This window comes from Dendrobates tinctorius, unplaced genomic scaffold (assembly GCF_039654945.1).
Source record: "Dendrobates tinctorius isolate UK_male_01 unplaced genomic scaffold, ASM3965494v1 ptg000011l, whole genome shotgun sequence".
Classification (NCBI taxonomy): Eukaryota; Metazoa; Chordata; class Amphibia; order Anura; family Dendrobatidae; genus Dendrobates; species Dendrobates tinctorius.
Window position 1 is genome coordinate 14,527,409 of NW_027361679.1, and position 22,592 is coordinate 14,550,000.

Here is a 22,592-nt window from a genome sequence, read left to right on the forward strand (position 1 = left end):
CCAGTGACTTGTCATTGAACATAACATCATCACTCCCCTGGTATTGGTTGACATGTTGTTCCTGTGGGATTATTACACTGATGAATAAATATATAATAGTCCATAATCATGTATATAATTCACACCTTATTCTTATTTACATCCACTTTTGTTTCCTGGGATTACAATGTCCTAATGTGACATTTAAACTCCAATTACATACCTAACGTATGGATGCTGATGTGTACATTGTATAGAAGCGCTGTGGGGTCCAGAGTCCGGAATGTATGTATGCGTTCAACTGTTGGAACGCAATGACGATAAAGTGGGCGGTCTGACTAGAAGTTTACGGTCCGACCAGTAGTGAGGTGTTCGTTCCATTGTTGGAACGCAGAGAGGATTACGTAGGTGGACTAACTGGAAGTCTGCGGTCCGGCCAGAAAGCACGTAGGTGTTTCATCACCTCATGGTCAGGACGTAATGGTAGTGGATGAATATGGAAATGAGGTAAGCATTCCGCCACTGAAATGCAAGGACACACGGAACATAGAGGATTATACACTTGACTGACTCTATTGGCACGTGTGAAGCAATGGCTACCCCTAATAATACGGAAATGAGGTCAGACGCTGGAATGATCCAGGGACTATTTAAATGACAGCAAAGTGAATGAATGATTTATAACTATTTCATTCTTTTCCCCTGACAGGGGTGCTGACACAATCAGCTTTTTATGAAGTTCTACTTGCCACTGCAAGGATGCCATTACAGACAATATCATATCATTTTAAAAAAAAATTTATACCCCCTGATGAACCCCCCGAACGGAAGGAGAAGCGCGTAGGGGAGGCTACATGTCCCTATGGGTAACTTATAACAGGTTCACACTAGGGTACTGCCATTGTCAGAGCAAGAGCAATACAGGGGCACGACACAGTATGGTAAAATACTAAAAAAAAAAAGGTACTCCCTAAAATCCCCCTATTATACTTGCTGATTTTTTATGTTCTGAGTCAAAGACATTCTGAATATGAAGTGAAAATCAGTGGATGAAGGATGTTCTACATTGGTGAGATTGCGCCAGTTTTTATCTAGAGCATGGTTGTTTGGAGCACTTGCACTTTATGTATGTTTTTTTGTTGTTGTTTATTATGCATCGTGGCTTAGGGCCTTTTTTAGACTATTATTGTTAAAGGATATGTTTTATTTATATACTTTTGCCTACTCTGCATTGGCCATCGCTCTTAGCCAGCAATTCCCTGATGAATCCCAGTGCTTCTGTGGGGGGAAACGCGTTGGGACACTGTAAAGCAATACCTATGGATCTGGCTTCATGCGAACTGCAACATACCTACTACACCTCATAGATGAGTACTACAGTGTAGGCCATTTATATGGATACATCTGGGTGGTCCATGTATATGGATACACCTAAATAAAATGGGAATGGTTGGTGATATCAACTTCCTGTTTGTGGCACATTGGTATATGGGAGGGGGAAAACTTTTCAAGATGGGTGGTGACCATGGAGGCCATTTTGGATCCAACTTTATAAATGGCCCACCCAGGTCTATCCATATAAATGGCATACCCTGTAAATATTTTTATGCCTCTATTGAGAGTGTTGCATGCCAGCATTGGTTATGTTGGCATTTGATGACATTGTTCTCTGAAAGGGACACTGTAAGAGATACCTACAGTACCTATGGGTCTAGCTTCATGCAGACTAAGACATGCCAACTACACATCATAGATGAGTATTGAATATTTAAATTCCTCTATGGAGAGGGTTGCATGCTAGCATTAGTTATGTTGACATTTGATTACATTGTTTTTTGAGAGCGTCATTTGAAAAAAAAAATGTGTCTTCTATTGCAATGTCACACTTTTGAACTATATGGAATGGGGGTATTTGACTATATATTTTGGTGTCAATGCCCTTTGTCTCCATACTCAATAGGCAACTAGTGGCCAGTATCTTACACCCACCTCTAGGAGGTAGGAAGGTATATTTATCCACCTGATACCCATTATTTGAACTATACTGGTTGTGGGTGTGGGTCAAGTTACATTGTCTTTGTGACACTGCAATTTCTTACCACCCATTTGCATGCCCATAACAATGTTTACTTATTGTTTTACTGCACATTAGGTTTAGGGTACACCAGGGATTTTAGAGTTAGCTGCCAAAGAGTGGGGTCACCATACTGTGGAAACTTAGGGTGCCAACCTCTACTGATAGGTAGGGCATCCATTAGGTATTTCTAGTGCATATTAGCCCACATAGTGTTTTTTTTTCTCTTGAGCTCCTGTGGCAGCTTCTGCTCCCCTATTGCCCCACTTTTTTCATTTGATTGCTTTTGGTGTTTGCATTGTACCACTTTTTGTACATTTTTTCATTATTATTAACTTGCTAGTTTGTAGGTTAGATAGCATATGTACTGCATCCTTAACTTATACATGCGATACTTTTTAAAAACTTCTTAACAAAAGTTATATTTTAAGGCGTCTTTTTCTGCTTTTGTTTTTTGCACAAATGAGAACTCACCCTATAGCTCTTTTTGGTCTCTGTGAAAATTCAAATTCACTTGTTCATGTGGATTTTCCTGGGAAATTCGATTTACAGAGAAGTTATTCTTTGCAAAGTCAATGCTCCTTATTATGACTCCAGAGCATAATAAATGTAATTTGAAAAAATAAAAAAATACCTTATACTCGCCTCACCGCTGAGCATTTCCTGGGCTGAAATTCCCAGGAGCATTCTATGCAAGCGCATAGAAGATCATGACGTCACAGTGTGTGCCGTGACATTACATGCAGATATGCAGAACAGTCCCGTTCCTAGCGGGAGAGGCTCTGATAATTACCAGAACAGCATGGGAGGCCCAGGGATTTCAACACGAACTGCGGTGATCACAAGATGTGACAAGGACCAGACAGGCGGTGGTGAAAAGTGGAGGAGCTGGAGAGGTGCGCAACAAGGTAAGTTTAACATTTTTTTACCTTTTTAACCTTTTGATGTCCCTTTATGGTTCAGAAAAATGTTGGATACCATTATGATTAAATTTGCGCTGATGCAAAATACAAAAAATCAACTAAAACCAAGTCACAGTCCTCTATTCTGCACCTACTCCTAATTAAGGTCACATTATTGGTCAAGTAGATGCATTGCCTCTACAATTGCCTCTACAATTGTTCTTGTAGCTTGCAAACATCACAATTGTCAGAACGCACATTGCAAATGTTTTGCAGGAAAGCTTAGTATAGCTGACATAGTTTGTCCCAAACTAAAGGCTTCAATCAAAGAAATTGTGGCTGGAAGAAAGTGTTTCAGGCAGCATTCAATGTATTAAAAGAAAAACATCACTTACCTGCCACACAGACTTTAGTGCTTCCCTTCTGTTTATTCTTACTGGCTGTTTCAAGTTCACGCACTATTTCTGAAAGTCCTATGTTAAAACACAAAAGAGAATTATATTTTAATTGCTGTACATCAACAGTTTTTATTATGCAACTCTTCAATGAACAGACAAATTTTTGTACTATACCTAGACTCCCTTATCCCTGTCACCTTCATTTTCTGTTTCATTTTTTCATCCCTTTCTTCCAAGAGCCATAACTGTTTTATATTTCCATCAATATAGCCATATGATGGCTTTTTTTCTGTGAGACGAGTTGGACTTTTGCATGGCACTATTGATTTCATCATATAGGAGTACTGGAAAATGGGAAAAAAAATGCAAAAAAGAGTGCAATTCCACAAAAGTTTTTGGGTTTTTTTTATTTACCATTTTCGCTGTATGATAAAACTGACCTGGCAATATTATTCTCCAGGTCAGCACAACTAGACTACACAGATATCAAACATGTATAGTTTAATTTTTATTTAAGTGGTGAAAAAAATTCAGATTTTTGTATGAAAAAAAGGTTTTGCTTTTGTTACATTTTACCAAGACCCGTAAAGTTTTTTCATTTTTTCATGATCTGGGTCTGTGTGAGGGCTTATTTTTTGCACACCAAGTTGACATTTTTATTGCTACCATTTTGGGGTAGATACAATGTTTTGATTGCCTCTCATTGCATTTTATTGCAATATTGCAGTAACCAAAAAAATGAACTTCTGAGGTTTCATTTTTCCCCTCATTAAGCCATTTACCTATCGGATTATTTAATATTTTGATACATCGTGCATTTCTGAATTCAGTGATACTAAATATGTTTAAGAAAATTTCAAACATAATGCATAGATAGGTTGAAGGTATTTTCATCATGTGAAGAATCCGAATATCCTATCTGAATATATTAATCGGATAGTATAAAAAGAAACCCCTGGGAGAAAGTGAATACAAAACGCGAGTCGGGGCGGCCCCGGGGAACATTGAATTGCACTTGTACTTTAACATGGGTAAGTTGTTTCTTCAGTGGAATATATATTGATCTAACAAGCTTACCAGTTATACCTGTATGAATCGCCTATTTATACCATTATTTGTAAGGAAAAGTATATCATTAGGATATGGAGGCACCTTATTTATATCACTTTTACTTCTTTGCAGATACCTCTCCATATGTGCTGTATTTACATTATATACTGATAGAGACTCTTATATGCTTGACTCACAGTATTATTCTTATATATGCTAGAATGATTCCTCTTTACTGTGACAGCCCAATTATTCTGACTGTTCCCTAGGTGACACTTGATGTTTCCTTCTTCATGTACACCTCTTATTTTTTTTTATAAATGATTGTGATTAATAAAATTGATTCATTTATATTTATGAAGTCAGCACTCCATTTTCATTTATGATACCAAATATGTGTTTATGTTTTATTTTCTTTTTCCAAATAATTTTATTGAAGGATTTTCAACAATAATAGGGAGGGAGAATAAGGGAGGGAAGGGGGGGAGGGGATGGAGAGAGGGTTGAAAAGGGAAGGACCAAGTGGTCCTGTTAAACTCCTGATCATATAACATTTTGTGAATCAAAACAGTAAGTTATGCAGTCATGTAAGTGAATCCAGTAACTACACAGAGCAGTAATCAACAGCTTAAATCAGTAGTCTTGAAAAAAACGCAGATACAATATGTCTTTACCTTAAAGGATATAAAGTGATCCATCTGAACCATTTACTTGTGTATTTGTCGAAGTTATTGTTGACAGTGGCCATTTTAAATTCAAAGGACTTGTGGAGTGATATTCGTTCCGTTATGTCCTGAATTTTGGGGACATCAGGTCTTTTCCAATGGAAGGCGTTGGAACATTTAGTGATTAGAAGGATGTGGATGATTAAGGGGATAAATGAGTGGTTTATGTCTTGAGAGTTGAGGGACAATAAGGCTAGCTGGGGGGAGAGGGTAATAGGCTTGGGAAGAAGAGAATTAATGAGGAGGGATACGTCTCTCCATAGTGGTTTAATTAGTGGACAGTACCAGAGCATATGCAGTAGGTTTCCGTAATGTCCGCATCCTCTCCAACATAGTGAGGAGTTTTCTGGATTGATTTTTGATAGTTTTGCTGTGGTATGATACCAGCGTGTGAGAATCTTGTGGTGTGTTTTTTGGAGGGACATTGATATGGTAGCGGACATGGAGATAGAGCAGGCATGTTCCTGCTCCCATTTTATTATGTTGCTTGTTTTAACAAACTTGTAGCTTTTGTTAATCCACATATAGATGTAAGAAACACTCAGGAAGATTTTGTGGATTTTATTATTAAAAAGGTTAATGGCAGGTTCTGAGGGTTTCAGATTCTTTTTCATGAATTTTGCTATGAGGTTTATTAAAATAATGTAATCGTAGAACGAGGAGGAGGAGACCTTGAATCCATCTTTTATGACACTGAAAGGGATGTTAGAGTGTTCTCCATGGAGGTCTTTGAGTTTCTTGATGCCGTGGTCAGCCCAAATAGGAGCTAATTCTTGATCAAAAAGGGAGGTGATGATGTGAAGTGAGAGGGATCTTAGTGGGTTATTGTTATTGAGGCCTCTTTTTGTTTTAGCGAGTGCTTTCCATGCGTCTAGTGTAGCACGGAAGATGGGATGTGAAGGTGAATGTTCTTTTTTGAGGAGAATTGATTCTAGTATAAGGCGAGAAGGCGAATTGTTGTTGTTTAGTAAGCATTCGAGATTATACCACGCTGGAGGGTCGGGAAGTGGCCACCAAGGAAGGCTTTAGAAAAGAGAAATAATATGCTGATATATTTGGCAAGCCAGCTCCACCGAATCTCCTGTTATTGTAGAGAATGTTTGTGGCAACCCTTGCCTTCTTACCTCCCCAGATGAAGTTGATGGTTCTGATTTGTAAATTCATAAGGAAAGAGGTAGAGATGGGCAAGGGTAGCGACCTGAAAAGATATATTATTTTGGTGAGAATGTATGCTTTAAAAGTGATGATTTTACCCCACCATGAGAGGGTTTTTTCGCCGTAGGTGAGCATATCTTCTGAGATAGTTTTATTTAAAGATTTCCTATTAAGCGGGATAAGGGTTTTTATGTTTTATTTTCAATGGGACGGGGGGGGGTGATTTGAACGTTTGTGTTTTTATATTTTTTAAAAAAAACTTATTCAATAGCTCCCTTAGGAGACGTGGAGCTGCGATTGTCAGATCGCCTGTTCTACACATAGAAGGGCTTTAGTACCACTATTTATAGATATAATTACAATCTCCTATTAATTCCGTCCACGAGACGATGTTCATAGAATTATCTTAATGACAAACACGGAGGTCTTTAGCAGACCCTTGGCTGTCATGACAACTCATTGGCGCCCTGCGATCGCATCACATTGATCACAGAGACTGACAGCGGGATTTAACAGGTTAACAGTGGAGAACGGCGCACCACTCCACCCACAGCTGTTAAAGGCACATGACAGCTGATTAATTCAGCTGTAATGTGTGGGGAAAGATGGGGGCTCAGCATCAGAGCCTGTATCAAAGTCAGGAACACTACATACGACGTAAGTATACGTCATATCGTGAAGGGGTTAAAGGAAAAATGGTGTCATACTGTGGCTTTGCGTGCCCTTCAGCTCTGCCTTAGCTGAGAATGATCCATGACACGGTCTCCATTAAAAACAATAGAGGCATTTATTGTGGTTGCTCCCCATTGTAGCTAATATATAAGAATCATCATTAAGCTGAGTAGATGGAAAATATTATGGCTCTTGGAAACCAAAACAAATATAGTTCCTTTAAGATTTCTTTATTGTGCAAAAATAAAAAATACATTAAAAATTGGAAACCACATAATCATTATAACCCAAAGAATAAAGTGATATATGCCACACAGCAAACACCATAAAATATGGGAGCCAAAAAACAATAACACAACAATTATTTTCTATATCCCACCCAAAAATATATAAATGTTATACAATACGCTATATATTGTCATTGTGCTTGAAATTGAGCCTTTTAAAAATACAACTTTTCCAGCAAAACACAAGCCCTTACAAAGCTAAGATAAGTAAAACTGCATGTCTCTCCTATTGCAGAGGATAACAAAAAAGCAAAGAAAGTGATAATGCCCTAATCTGGGGCACCATAATAGCTTGGAGGACTTCTAGAAAAGTTTGTTAACTGAATTCCCATGAAACTATCCTGGACCCATTCATAGACATCACAGAATTTTTGGTGGGGTAGACCCTGTAAAATTTCAGATCTGGCAGAGGATGGATGAGAAAATGTGTCTGACATGTTAACCAGTAGCTAGACCATCCTTGCATTTAGTGAAGCGGTTGCTAAATTCCCTCCATTAGAGGGATATGAATTTGTGTACCTCCACATTAAAAAGCTTACACAAGTTGCTATGGCCCCAATTACTGAAGAGTTAAAAAACCGCTTAGACTAAATCTCAGTAAACGCACAAACAACATCATTTAAGTTCTATTTCTAAAGTCAGTAAAACAGAAATCAAATGGTCTAATATACTGTATAGGTCCAGATCTAGGCAAATGGTGTTTCCAATCACTCACTCGATCGGTACAACATCTATTTGACACTACAATTAGAATACAATACTCTCATATGATAATCACAATTCCATGGCCTTGACGGTGCTTCATAGAGCTTATGTCATGCCAGGAAGATAGACCAAGATGAATCCCTCACATTTTTATCCTATTCTAAATGTCAGACCCAGCATGGAGAGATCTGTAATTGTTTATTGGAGTGTTCACATATCATATCCAAGAGATGTGGAGAACAAATACTCAGTTTCTTGGAGATATTATGTTTTTTTTACCCAGCCAACAGCAGAGAGGGCCCTATTTAACAACTTAAAGGCAATCTGTCACCTCATTTTTGGCCTATGAGATGCGGCCACAGCCATCAGGGGCTTATCTACAGCATTCTGTAAAGCTGTAGCTAAGCCCCCGAAGTAACTTGAAAGATAAGAAAAACGAGTTATATTATACTCACCCGGGATCCGGTCCGATCCGATGGATGTCGAGGTCCGGTCCGGCGTCTCCCATCTTCTAGCGATGACGTCCTCCTCCTTACTTCTGCCGCAGCTCCAGCACAGGCATACTTTATCTGCCCTGTTGAGGGCAGACCCAAGTACTGCAGTGCACAGGTGCCGGGAAAGGTCAGAGAGGTCCGGCTCCTGCGCACTGCAGTACTTTACTCTGCCCTCAACAGGGCAGATAAAGTATGCCTGCACAGGAGCCGTAGCAGAAGCAAGGAAGAGGACGTCATCGCTAGAAGATGGGAGGCGCCGGACCGCGACACCCATCGGACTGGACCGCCCCCCCGGTGAGTATAATCTAAATCGTTTTTCTTATCTTTCAGGTTACATCGGGGGCTTATCTACAGCATTACAGAATGCTGTAGATAAGCCCCTGATGGCTGTTGCCGCATCTCATAGGCCAAAAATGAGGTGACAGATTCCCATAAAGACACTCTATGGGCGCGTCACCGAGTAGCCAAAATCAACGTATCCTATATATTTAGGCAGCAGCTACCTGCAAAAGCATTCTGCAATGTTGTTCACAGAAGTCACCTCCTCCTAATTCCCTTAATAAAAATAAAATTGAGTTTCTCTTTAAAATTTACTTAAAATAGACAGGACACATACATTACTAGAAAAGTATGTTAAAATGTATTTTATATGTATGGGGGAAGTTTATGATCACCTTACGCTAACCATGAGACAAGCTTTACATTCTTGGTTTTAGTGTACTCTCTGGTGCGTGAAGGATCAATTGGCTGTAAATGTTCTCATTCCATTGAATTTAAGTCCTTGGCTCACATTATCTTATTTATCGCTGATAATGAAGATTTATTTGGGGTAGAATTTTGATCTTATACTTTGATGCGCTGAAGGGAAACAGATGAAGTTTATAAGGGGGAAAGGAAAAATTTATTCTGTAGACAGGGACCAGCTTGTGTTTTTAATTTTGCATTACATTTTTGTAGAAGCCAAAAGTGCACGTGTACCGATCCAACTGCAATTATATCCAGTCATGTAGGGGGAGTATATGTGCAACGTAAGAATATACTGTGTATACCCGAACTTGTAGACTAAATATGCACATGAGTAGTGATATCATTTACACGTGCTGCTTTAATTGCAGTTGATAGACAACATTTGTCAGGTATCCACATTTAGATGCAATAGCCTGTTGCCCTTACAGAGCAGTTACGTCTAGGTTCAGTCACACAGATTAACCATTCTACGACATCAATAAAAATCAGACATAATAAGGGACTTGAGAAAACCTGAAACCAGAGATTAAAAGGTGAACCAGACAAATTTATTCTGTGATTTTCGGTTCATTTCTGAATTTTGTGAAACACTATTAGAAGGTAGGATTAGTAAAAAAGTATGTAAGATGCATAGCCTCACAGTTTGATTACCCCTGAGGAGGCTATTTATATTTGGCAATACATGTGGGGAAGGTGCTGTCTCCACACAGTGGAGTTATGATGGACTCTGGACCACTGAATTTGTAATATTTTGCTTACTTAAGGTAGTCACACTAAGCGATATCGCTAGCAATATCGCTATAACTTGTGACGTTATAGCGATATTGCTAGCGACATCGCTGTCTGATACTTACCTACGACCCGCTCCCCCGCTGGTTATCGCTGATCGCGCGAGAACGTCCAGGACTGTTTCTCGTCGTCAGCTTCCTGCGGCGCTTCCTGTGGAGAGACGAGCGTGGAGCCGGGCGGGAGGACGCAGGATCACCTAGTGTGACAGGTAAGTAGCAACCCCCATCCCCAGCGATGTTGCTGGTGAGATCTGCGTCATATCGCTGGTCGGGATCGCTGGTACATCGCTAAGTGTGACAGTACCTTTAGCTCATCACTCCGATCCTGCATGTCATATTGTCATGACTCCACCTAATGATGTGTCTGGCAGCAGTGATTGACAATTCAGCTGTCCAATATACTAAAAGGCGTGCCGGTCTTCCTCCATGTGTCTGCTATTCGAGTGATTATCTAGCTATGTAGCTGCCTCTCTGCCTCCAACTGGTGCCAGTTGTAGATTTGCTCAAATGGTGTGCGTTTGATCGGTTCTCTGTGTTCCTGTATTTGATCTTCATTGCCCAGCCATGGACTTTGCCTTTGACATCTGTTTGCTTTGCTTTTTTGTCTTAACCCCTTTACTACCAAGGGTGGTTTGCACTTTAACTCCCGGGCCAATTTTTACAATTCTGACCACTGTCCCTTTATGAGGTAATAACTCAGGAACGCTTCAACGGATCTAGGCGATTCTGACAATGTTTTCTTGTGACATATTGTACTTCATGTTAGTGGTAAAATTTCATTCATATAACTTGCATTTATTTGTGAAAAAAACAGAAATTTGGCAAAAATTTTGAAAATTTTGCAATTTTCCAACTTTGAATTTTTATGCTCTTAAATCACAGAGATATGGCACTCAAAAAACTTAATAAGTAACATTTCCCACATGTTTACTTTACATCAGCACAATTTGGGAACCAAATTTTTTTTTTGTTAGGAAGTTATAAGGGTTAAAAGTTGACCAGCGATTTCTCATTTTTACAACACCATTTTATTTTTACGGACCACATCACATTTGAGGTTACTCTGAGGGGTCTATATGATAGAAAATACCCAAAAGTGACACCATTCTAAAACTGAACCCCTCAAGGTGCTCAAAACCAGATTCAAGAAGTTTATTAACCCTTCAGGTGCTTCACAGGAATTTTTTGAATGTTTAAAAAAAAAAAATGAACATTTAACTTTTTTTCACAAAAAAAATTACTTCAGGTTCAATTTTCTTATTTTACCAAGGGTAACAGGAGAAATTGAACTGGAAAAGGTATTGTGCAATTTGTCAAAAGTACACCGATACCTGACATGTGGGAGGAACCACTGTTTGGGCGCATGGCAGAGCTTGGAAGGGAAGGAGCACTGTTTGACTTTTTCACTGCAAAATTGGCTGGAATTCAGATTGGAAGCCATATCAAGTTTGGAGAGCTCCTGTTGTGCCTAAACAGTGGAAACCCCCCACAAGTGACCCCATTTTGGAAACTAGACCCCCCAAGGAACTTGTATAGATATGTGGTGAGCACTTTGAAGCCCCAAAGGCTTCACAGAAGTTTATAACGTACAGACGTACAATTAAAAAATCATATTTTTTCCACAAAAATGATCTTTTCACCCCCAATTGTTATTTTCTCAAGAGTAACAGGACCACAAAAGTTATTGTGCAATTTGTCCTGAGTACGCTGATACCCCATATGTGGGAGTAAACCACTATTTGGGCACATGGCAGAGCTCGGAAGGGAAGCAGCGCCATTTGACTTTTTTGGTTGGAATTGAGATCTGACGCCATGTCGCGTTTGGAAAGCCCCTGATGTGCCAAAACAGTGGAAATTCCCCAATTCTAACTCCACCCCTAACCCCAACACAACCCTAGCCCTAACTCTAACCCTAGCCCTAATGGGAAAATGGAAATAAATATTTTTTTATTTTATTACTTTTCCCTAGCTAAGGGGGTGATAATGGGGGGTTTGATTTACTATTTCTGGCGGGTTTTTATTTTTGGCAGCGGTCGCACGCTAAAAGACTCTTTTTATTGTAAAAATAGTTTATGCATCACCACATTTTGAGAGCTATAATTTTTCCATATTTTGACCCACTGAGTCATGTGAGGTCTTATTTTTTGCGGGACGAGTTGATGTTTTTATTGATACCTTTTTCGGGCACGTGACATTTTTTGATCGCTTTTTATTTCGATTTTTGGGATGCAGAATGAACAAAAACCAGCGTTTCATGAATTTCTTTTGGGGGATACGTTTACACCGTTCTGCATGCGGTAAAATTGATAAAGCGGTTTTATTCGGGTCAGTACGGTTACAGCGATACCTCATATGTCTTTTTTTATGTTTTGGCGCTTTTATGCAATGAAAACTATATTATATAAAAAAAATTAATTATTTTTGCATCGCATTATTCTGCGGGCTATAACTTTTTTATTTTTTCGCTGATGATGCTGTGGGGTGGCTCGTTTTTTGCGGGACTAGATGACATTTTCAGCGGTACCATGGTTATTTATAACCTTCTTTTTGATCGCGCGTTATTGCACTTTTTGTTCAGCGGTATGATGATAAAGCTTTATTTTTTGCTTTGTTTTTTGTTTTTATTTTTTAAGGGGTTCAATAAAGGTGTTAACTAGTGGGACAGTTTTATAGGGCGGGTCGTTACGGACGCAGCAATACCAAATATATGTACTTTTATTGTTTTTTTTTATTTTCAAAAAATGAATTTATTAGTTTTTTAGGGATTATTTTTTTTAATTTATTTAGTGATTTTTTATAAATTATTTTTACAATTTTTTTAACTTTATTACAATGTCCCAGGGGGGGACATAGCTGTCATGTGACAGAACGCTGATCTGTCACATCACAGATCGCTGTGACAGATGCAAAACGCCGGCATGAGGAAGCCTGCAGCACTGCCTGTGACAGATCAGCGATCTGTCACAGGCAGTGCTGCAGGCTTCCTCATGCCGGCGTTTTGCAGGCATGAGGAAGCCGCCTCCCTGCAGGCCCCCGAAGGTCCCCACAGCCATTTTGGATTCGGAGACCTGCAGGGAAGGAGACCCCCGCAGCAGTGCTGCACATCGCGCTGCTGTGGGGGGTCTCATGGAAGCACGGAGGGAGCCCCCTCCCGATGCTTCCCTAAACCCCTGGTACACTGCGATCGTATTTGATCGCAGTGTGCCAGGGGTTAACGTGTCGGGGGCGGTCCGTGACCGCCCCTGACACATAGTGCCAGGTGTCAGCTGTGATAATCAGTTAACACCCGGCCGCGATCAGCTGCGTTTCCCCCGTGAGCGCAGCTGATCGCACTAGACATACTATTCCGTCCTTGGGACTTAGGTCCCATGGACGGAATAGTACATCTAATGTAGGAAAGGGGTTAATCTGCTACCTTCCCTGAATTCTGACCACGGACTGTAGTCTGAGTATGCCTTTGCCCTTATCCCTTTGTTTATGATGAGCCCTCTTGGTATCTGACCTTGGACCTCTTTACTGCCCAGCCTCACGGCTTTGCCCACGAGTAGTGACTAGAGTCACATGTATTAAGGACAGAGACCCTTGTGTGTGCCCATGCCTGCATGTTTGTTTGGGATTTTTTCCCTAGCTTTGTAATAAATCATAACTTTTTTGAAAAAAAATCTTCACTACCAATCTGAATTTTTGATTGCATTTCTCAAAAAAAAATCTATATTCGGTATATTTTGATAATTTAATTGAAAATCAAGCCTGGTCCAAAATAATATTTCTTCTTTTCAATCAACATTGGCTAAGGGGTTACAGTACATGGCAAAATAGAGTGATGTGGCAACACAGTAGAAGTTAGGTGTGACTGAGAACCATGTGCAATAGAAAATATAGAGATGGTCAAATCTACCAAAATATACCAAATTTATGAGAATTAAAATGGAAATTTGAATTGCATCTAAATTATTTGATGCAAATAAAATGTTTCTTATTATGCTAAGGGGATCTCTCCAGAACCTAGACTGTGATAAACTTTTGGATTTAAAGAAAATAAATATTTATCTCACAGGTCACCTTTTCCGCTATCCCTGCAGCCTGCCAACAGAAGCTTCTGGCACTGAGTAGGCCTCTGAGGTCACTGCACACCATGCCATCACGTTATGACATGCGTCGCGTGAAGTCTAGTCTCCATCTCGGGGGATGAACATGGCAACATCATGATGCACGCTGCTATGACACAATGCACTATGGCATCAAAGGCCTACTCAGTGTCAGAAGCCCTGGAATAAAAGTAAAGTAGGTCAAAGAGAATGTTCACGAATGTGTAAGGCAAAAAGAAGAGGAACAGAAGACTAGACGGTGGGCTGCTAATGCAGTGGAAGTGTTGAGTGATGAAATGAGTATTATTTTTTTTTTTTTATTTAGCCTTTTGCCAGTCCTCTACAGTTCAAATGGAGGCCAGCTGGATGCCATTTTGATGAATTCATGCAGAGTGAAAGAAACCAAAACATTTGTATTCCGAAGAATCTGAATTTTTATAAAATTTACTGAGAATTCAATACCACTCAAATAAATCAGCTCATCTCTAGAATTTACATACCGCATTTGAATTATATATGTATAATTAAACTGCACAGAAACTCTTTCACGGTGGCTAATAAGCTTCAATCTGTTTGCAATAAAAATACTGGTCTGAAAAGATTTTCCACATACTCCAAAGCACTTGGCACCGAAGGAGGAATTATCACTTCTTTTGTTCAGCAACAGACCCAAACAGTCTTTGCTTACAGCATTACAAACATAGTTTATATGTCTAGCTGATTACATCGACTGCGCCTGATACTGTATTTACTCCATTCAGCAGCTTATTACTTTCACTGGTGCAGATTCCTGGCTGTACAGTATATTCAGTCTCCCATAGGGTGCCACCATTCACATTGCACAAAGGGATGGCATTTAGACATGTTCATAGAATCTATGATTGGGGGATATAGTAAGGGTCTGGGAATCAGTGACTCAGAAATGTATTATATGAGTCATTACCTTCAAATTAGTGCACAGAAATAGAGACAGCCCACAGAGCAGACCCACTTTGCCCCTCTGATGTAATCTTTCTAGGAAGCGTCATTCTTGCTGATTAATGAACACATCTATGCCAATGATTAAGCTTTCAGGAAAGGAAACCAAAAGGATGACATTTATTTATTATGTTTACATTTTTAAAACAAGAATTGCTTAATTCAATCAGATTTATTCTCTCAGACAAACTCAAGAAAAAAACTAAAAAATTAACACAGCAGTTTTTCCTCCTATCTGCAAAATGGCATTCCTCTGTGACGCTGCATTATCCTGGCTTTTCTCTGGTTCAAGGCATCATTAGCTGCTTCCCTGGGTGTCATGAACTAGTCCAAATCACCTGTACAGAGCACGCAGGTGGAAAAACAGGGCACCGACCTACAATGAGAACGCTTTATCCAGCCTGTAACAGGAGGAACACTGTATGCAACACCCCTCAGAGATGGAAACTGTCTTACCAAAAAATGCCAGAGTTTCCAAGAGCAACCAAAATAGCAATTTTACTCTGAAAACTGGTTGTGAAAATTCTTTGTATAATCTGAATGTTTGCAAGGGACAGCAATGACACTTTTTGTTTGAATTATTATACATGAGAGGCCACAAATCTCAATACTGCAAAGCCTCAAAATGCCCGGAACAGATGTGCATAACAATCAGAGACTTCCTAATTAGCTCATATAAATTGAACCCCTTTCAACAAAAAACACAAAATTAAACTACCCTCATTGTTTGGAGTGTGGGAGGAATGAAATAAATGCTATTAGGTGCTGTTACTATAGTATATAAGAGATCAATCAACTCCCAGTCACACTGACTATGCAGGTCCAGCACCTCCTTATTTCTTGAATCTGTGTATTACTAGTCACAGACTGAGAATATCACTCCCATTTTCAATGTTTTTCATCACTGCATTAACACTCCATAGTCAGATTTAGGACTTTATATCCTCTATATGTAATAATTATATGTGTGCGCTGATCTCATATCTTTAGGCACTAAAATCCTAGAATTGCTGCTACTTGACCTGCCCTCATGTTTTATAGTCCTTGTGAAGTCCATCCTGTTCGGCTGCACTAGACCATGAAATGTGATGTGATGTGATAGCTGCAAACCATTATGGGGACTACTGCATGGCCATGACAATAGGTGACCCTGTCCGGGTTGATGCAATCTTCTACAGTATGCAAACTGGAGCTGGGTCATTTCTCTTATTTGTGATCCTTGTGAACAGAAATAAAAATTGTTCAAGTTCGTCAGGATATGCAAATGTTGGAAAATTCGAATTGAAGTCAATTTGCAGTAAGTCAATCCATTTGTTTCTAGCAGGGAGCTTTTTTGTGAGTTCCTTTTTTTTTTACATGTGTTATTATTTATGTGTTATTATTTAATGGAAAGAGGGAGGCATATCTAAAGAAAAATATAATGCTGTCTGCAGAACTTGCAGGGCACAAATCAGATTATTAAAACTGACAATGAATTGAGGCTTGCAAGAGACGTCTAAAGCAATAATAAAGGATTTTGGGGATATGTCAAAAGTAAAAGAAAAGTCAAAGATGCTATAGGATTTTTACAGGATGAAATTGATGAAATGGTAAGACAGGATGTTGAGAAGACCGAACTTTTAAATTCCTATTTTGCATCTGTTTTCTCTCAGAAAGGAAATGTAACATCAACTGTTCTTCACTGTCCTATAAGGGAATAGAAGAATCCAGGATATCTATAAACAGAAAGATAGTGAGGAAACACTAAGCTAACCTAAATGAATTCAAGTCTCCAGGTCCAGATGAATTACACCCCAGAGTACTGAAGGAGATAGCAGTGCATTAACACTCCACAATCAGATTTAGGACTTTATATCCTCTATATTTAATAATTATATGTGTGCGCTGATCTCATATCTTTAGGCACTAAAATCCTAGAATGGCTGCTGCTTGACCTGCCCTCATGTTTTCATCTTCAAAAAGGGGAAGGAGGTGGACCCAGGCAACTATAGGCCAGTGAGTCTGACTTCTATACAAGGAAAGATCTTTGAACAAATTATTAAACAACATGTATGTAAGTATCTGGATAAGAATGAAGTGATTAAACAAAGTCAGCATGGGTTTGTAACTAATAAGTCATGTCAGACTAACTTAATTTCCTTCTATGACAGAATCACTGATTGGGTGGATCAGGGAAATGCTGTAGATATAGTATATCTTGACTTCAGCAAAGCATTTGACAAAGTATCTCACACAATTCCTTATTAAAAAAAATGGCTAAGTATGGAATGGACAAGGCAACTGTTAGGTGGATTCATAACTGGCTTAGTGATCGGACCCAAAGAGTGGTCGTAAATGGCTGCACATCCAGTTGGAAGAATGTCTCAAGTAGGGTACCACAGGGCTCTGTCCTGGGCCCTGTATTGTTCAACATCTTTATCAACGATTTAGATGAGGGGATTGAGGGTAAACTGATTAAATTTGCTGATGACACAAAGCTTGGAGAGATAGCTAATACTAGAGAAGAGGATTCAAAAAGATATAAATAAACTGGAGCAGTGGGCAGTAACTAAAAGAATGTTTTTTAACAGGGAAAAATGCAAAGTACTACATCTGGGCAATAAAAATGATAAAAGCATATACAGAATGGGAGGAATAGGGCTAAGCAACAGCACATGTGAAAAAGACTTGGGTATACTAATAGATCACAGACTGAATATGAGTCAACAGTGTGAAGCAGCAGCAAAAAAGGCAAATGCAATTCTAGGATGTATTAAAAGAAGCATACAGTCTAGATCACGTGAAGTAATTATTGCCCTCTACTCCTCTTTGGTCAGACCTCATCTGGAATACTGTGTCCAGTTTTGGGCGCCACCTTTTGAAAAAGACATCAACAATTTGGAGCAAGTTCAGAAAAGAGCGACCAGAATGGTGACCGGTCTGCAAACCCTGTCTTATGAGGAAAGGTTGAAGGATTTGGGAATGTTTAGCTTGCAGAAGAGAAGACTGAAAGGAGACTTAATAGCTGTCTACAAATATCTCAAGGGCTGTCACATTGCAGAAGGATCATCTTTATTCTCATTTGCACAAGGAAAGACTAGAAGCAATGGGATGAAACTGAATGGGAGGAGACACAGATTAGATATTAGAAAAAACTTTTTGACAGTTAAAGTGATCAATGAATGGAACAGGCTGCCACGAGAGGTGGTGAGTTCTCCTTTAATAGAAGTATTCAAACAGAGGCTGGACAGACATCTGTCTGGGATGATTTAGCGAATCCTGCTTTGAGCAGGGGGTTGGATCAGATGGCCCAGGAGGTCCCTTCCAACTCTACGATTCTATGATTCTACTACAGCGTCCTTACATAGTATGTATTTATTCTAGGTTTTCTTTGCTGACGGCACAGCATACATGTGCAATCTGCCTTATACTAACAGGTGGTCTGACAATTGTTTTTGGTTTTGCTTTACATTATTGTACTCATTATATACCTGTACTGTCCACCATTGTATAAGCAGCTTTTCACAAGGAGGTCCTAACACTGGTCCTTTTCTGCCCTTGTCTATTTTGTGACCTTGTCGTCACATAGCGAGGTGAGTCACTGGAGTTAGAGACCATACTGATTGGGTAAACATTGTTGCGGTGAGATGGCTTTTATGCTTTTTCGATAAATAAAAATGTTAACCAAGTACCCTATGTTGTTTTGCGTTACTGCTTACTATTTATTTACTGGCTGCAGTGTGTCTATGCATTGTTTTATTCTAGGTTTTGTTTGTTGATGACCACAGATTACATGTGCACCTGCATATTACACTCACACTAACAGGTGTGTTGGCCCTTGTTTCTGGTTTTCTGCACACAAGTTCTACTTTTTACACCAGTCCCTGTCCTCTAAGAGGTTACACTAAAATTACTCAATCGTAGCAAAAGGGATTAACTAATATTTTAAATCCAGCAGTCAATGGTTAAAAAATCCCATTTTAACCAATCCAAAGTAAAGCAGAACTTTTAATTGTTAACCCCTTAGTGACAGAGCCAATTTGGTACTTAATGACCAAGCCAATTTTTACAATTCTGACCACTACCAATTTATGAGGTTATAGCTCTGGAATGCTTCAACATATCCCACTGAATCTGAGAATGTTTTTTCGTGACATATTGTACTTCATGTTAGTGGTAACATTTCTTCGCTTTAACTTGAATTTATGAAAAAAAATTAGAAAATTTGCAATTTTCAAACTTTACATTTTTGTGCCCTTAAATCAGAAAGTAATATCGCACAAAATAGTTAATAAATAAGATTTCCCACATGTCATCTTTACATCAGCATAATTTTGAAAACTATTTTTTTTTTGTTAGGACGTTATAAGGGTTAAACGTTGACCAGCAATTTCTTATTTTCCCAACAAACTTTACAAAACCATTTTTTTAGGGGGCTCAATATAACAGAAAATACCCAAAAGTGACACCATTCTAAAAACTGAAGCCCTCAAGGTGCGCAAATCCACATTCAAGAAGTTTACTAACCCTTCAGGTGCTTCACGAGAACTAAAGCACTGTGGAAGGAAAAAATTTACATACTTTTTTCACAAACAAGTTTACTTTGGAACCAATGTTTTAATTTTCACAAGGGTATGAGGAGAAAATGGACCACAAAATTTGTTGTGCAATTTCTCCTGAGTATGCCAATACCCTGTATGTGGGGGAAAACCACTGTTTGGGTGCATGGCAGGGCTCAGAATGGAAGGAGCGGCGTTTTACTTTTTGAACAAAAAATTGTCTGGAATTAATGGTGGCGCTATGTCACGTTTGGAGACCTCCTGATGTACCTAAATAGTGTAAACCCCCAATTCTAACTCCAACCCTAACCCCAACACACCGCTAACCCTAATCCCAACCCTAACCATAACCCGAGCCCCAACACACCCCTAACCCCATCTTTAGCCAGGGTCAGCATTTGGGGCAGGCAGACAAGGCAGATGCCTAGGGCCCCCACCCACAAAGGGGTCCCCCTGCATCTGCAGGCCCTTTATGAAGTGCACAGATGGTTTACAGTATTACTTACAGTGAATAATGCTGTGCGTCCTCTGTAGTCCCTGCACGTCTCCCAAATCCCCTCCAATCTTCCCCCTCTCTCACTGCAGTGTCAGGTTAAAAGTTGAGAGTGAGGGGGAGGGGCCATTTCCCAGCACAGCAGATGTCACACCATGGGCAGGAAGATGCCTGCACCCCTGTCTGTGTCACCTCCTACGCATCATGGTTGCTCCTACAGCACTGTCCTGGGATCTGCACAAGTAAATTAGCAACACCTGGTAGGTATACATATATGTGTGTGCGCAGCGTCGGACTGGCCCACCGGAGAATTCTCCGGTGGGCCATGGCATCTGGTGGGCCCTGGCACCTGTTGGCATACAGGGCCAGCAGTTGCCTAGGGCCCCCGCTGCTCCAGGGGCCCCCAGGCAGTGGTGTGTCGCACACCATGCAGCTGCTATGGGGGCCCCTGCCAGTGGAGCAGCAGCAGGTGACAGGAGGCAGGAGCCCCTGTCCCCGCTGCTAAAGAGAAATGAATATTCACTGTGAAGCAGTGAATATCATTTCACAGTCGCCACCCCCAGAGGCCCCGCCCCAGCCCAGTAAGCTGCTCTGCATCTGTAAATCAGGGCCGGCGCCGCCCTCAGTCCCCTCTGCTCCTGACTCACAGCCAGTACGCGATGCCATCACTACATCGCGCACCCGCTGTGTGTCTGGCAGAGGGGGCAGCTCCTGACACTGAAGCCGGCTGCCGGAATCAGCGTGGGAACGAGGAGGAGAGGTGAGTATTGTGTTTTTTTTTATATCTCTATCTATCTCTATATATATGTATATCTCTCTATTATCTATATCTATCTTTCTCTATCTATCTCTATCGCTCTATCTCTATATCTATCTCTCTATATCTATCTCTATCGATCTATATCTATCTATCGCTATATCTATCTCTATATCTATCTCTATATCTATACATCTCTATTATCTATATCTATCTATCTCTACCTTTATCTATCTATATCTATCTATTATCTCTATATCTATTATCTATATCTCTATATCTATCTATCTCTATTATCTATATCTATCTCTATCGCTCTATTATCTATATATCTCTATATCTATCTCTCTATTTATCTATCCATTATCTATCTCTATATCTATCTATATCTATCAATCTCCATATCTATCTATCTCTATATCTATCTTTCTATCTATATCTATCCATCTCTATATCTTTCTATCGCTCTATCTCTATATCCCTCTCTATATCGCTATATCTCTATCTAATATCATAATATATATATAGATATATATATATATATATATATATATATATATATATATATATATATATATATATTCTCTATCTCTATTCTCTATCTCTATCATATGGGCAGCGGGCGGCAGCGCCCGCTCATCTGGCCGCTTGCCAGCTGATGCGGCCACTGGCCTGGCTGTTGTTCCTGCCGCCGGCCCTCTGCGTGCATGGCGGTTATAGTTTCCAACCCTCCCCGGATTTTTCTGTCCACGGAGATAAGCCGACACGCCCCCCCACCCCATTCTCACCCTAGCATGAGACCCCCCCCTCAGCCACCCACAGCGTCGCTTGGCTGCTCTCTTCTCTGTTCACAGGACCTGTGATGAGGTCACAGGAGGGGAGGAGTCAGGGGATCACATGATCAGGAGCCTTTGTCCAGACCCCTGATCAAGTAACCCCTGACTCTGCCCCTCCTGGACCTCATCACAGGTCCTGTGCGCACAGCCCTGCTTCTTGATGTCTGCAGGACTCTGCTGTTCTGGTTGTCATGGTGCTGGATGAGGGAAGTATGTGTGGGGTCAGGAGGGGTTTACAGGGTAGATGTAGCAAAGCTGTGTGTGTATGAAGTGTACGGAGCAGAGCCATGTGTGTACGAGGTGTACTGAGCGGAGCCGAGCCATGTGTGTACGAGGTGTACAGAGCGGAGCCGTGTGTGTACGAGGTGTACGAAGCAGAGCCGCGTGTACGAGGTGTACAAAGCAGAGCCGTGTGTGTACAAGGTGTACAGAACAGAGCTGTGTGTGTATGAGGTGTACGGAGCAGAGCCATGTGTACGAGGTATACGGAGCAGAGCCAGATGTGTACGAGGTGTACAGAGCGAAGCCGTGTGTACGAGGTGTACAGAGCAGAGCTGTGTGTGTACGAGGTGTACGGAGTAGAGCCATGTGTACGAGGTATACGGAGCAGAGCCAGATGTGTACGAGGTGTACAGAGCGAAGCCGTGTGTGTACGAGGTGTATGGAGCAGAGCCGCATGTACGAGGTGTACAGAGCAGAGCCGCGTGTGCGAGGTATATGGAGCGGAGCCATGTGTGTAAGAGGTGTACGGAGCAGAGCCGTATGTGTATGGGGTATACAGAGTGGAGTCGTGTGTGTACGGAGTGGAGCCGTGTGTGTACGGAATGTACAGAGTGGAGCCATATGTGTAAGGGATGTACGGAGGAGAGCCAAGTGTGTACGAAGCATACAAATCGGGCTTTTCCCACGGACACAGGAGTACACGG

The 22,592-nt window shown here is 40.5% G+C and overlaps 1 protein-coding gene across 13 annotated transcripts in view; it reads right to left on the minus strand.

The window, feature by feature from the left end:
- Window positions 1-22,592, minus strand: part of BMPR1B (bone morphogenetic protein receptor type 1B) — a 708,903-nt gene that overhangs the window by 400,912 nt on the left and 285,399 nt on the right. For all 13 annotated transcript variants that reach the window (XM_073589916.1, XM_073589827.1, XM_073589836.1 and 10 more), the window contains one exon: window positions 3,351-3,428. The gene's annotated coding sequence lies outside the window, so the exon portion shown is untranslated. The remainder of the gene's footprint in view (window positions 1-3,350; window positions 3,429-22,592) is intronic.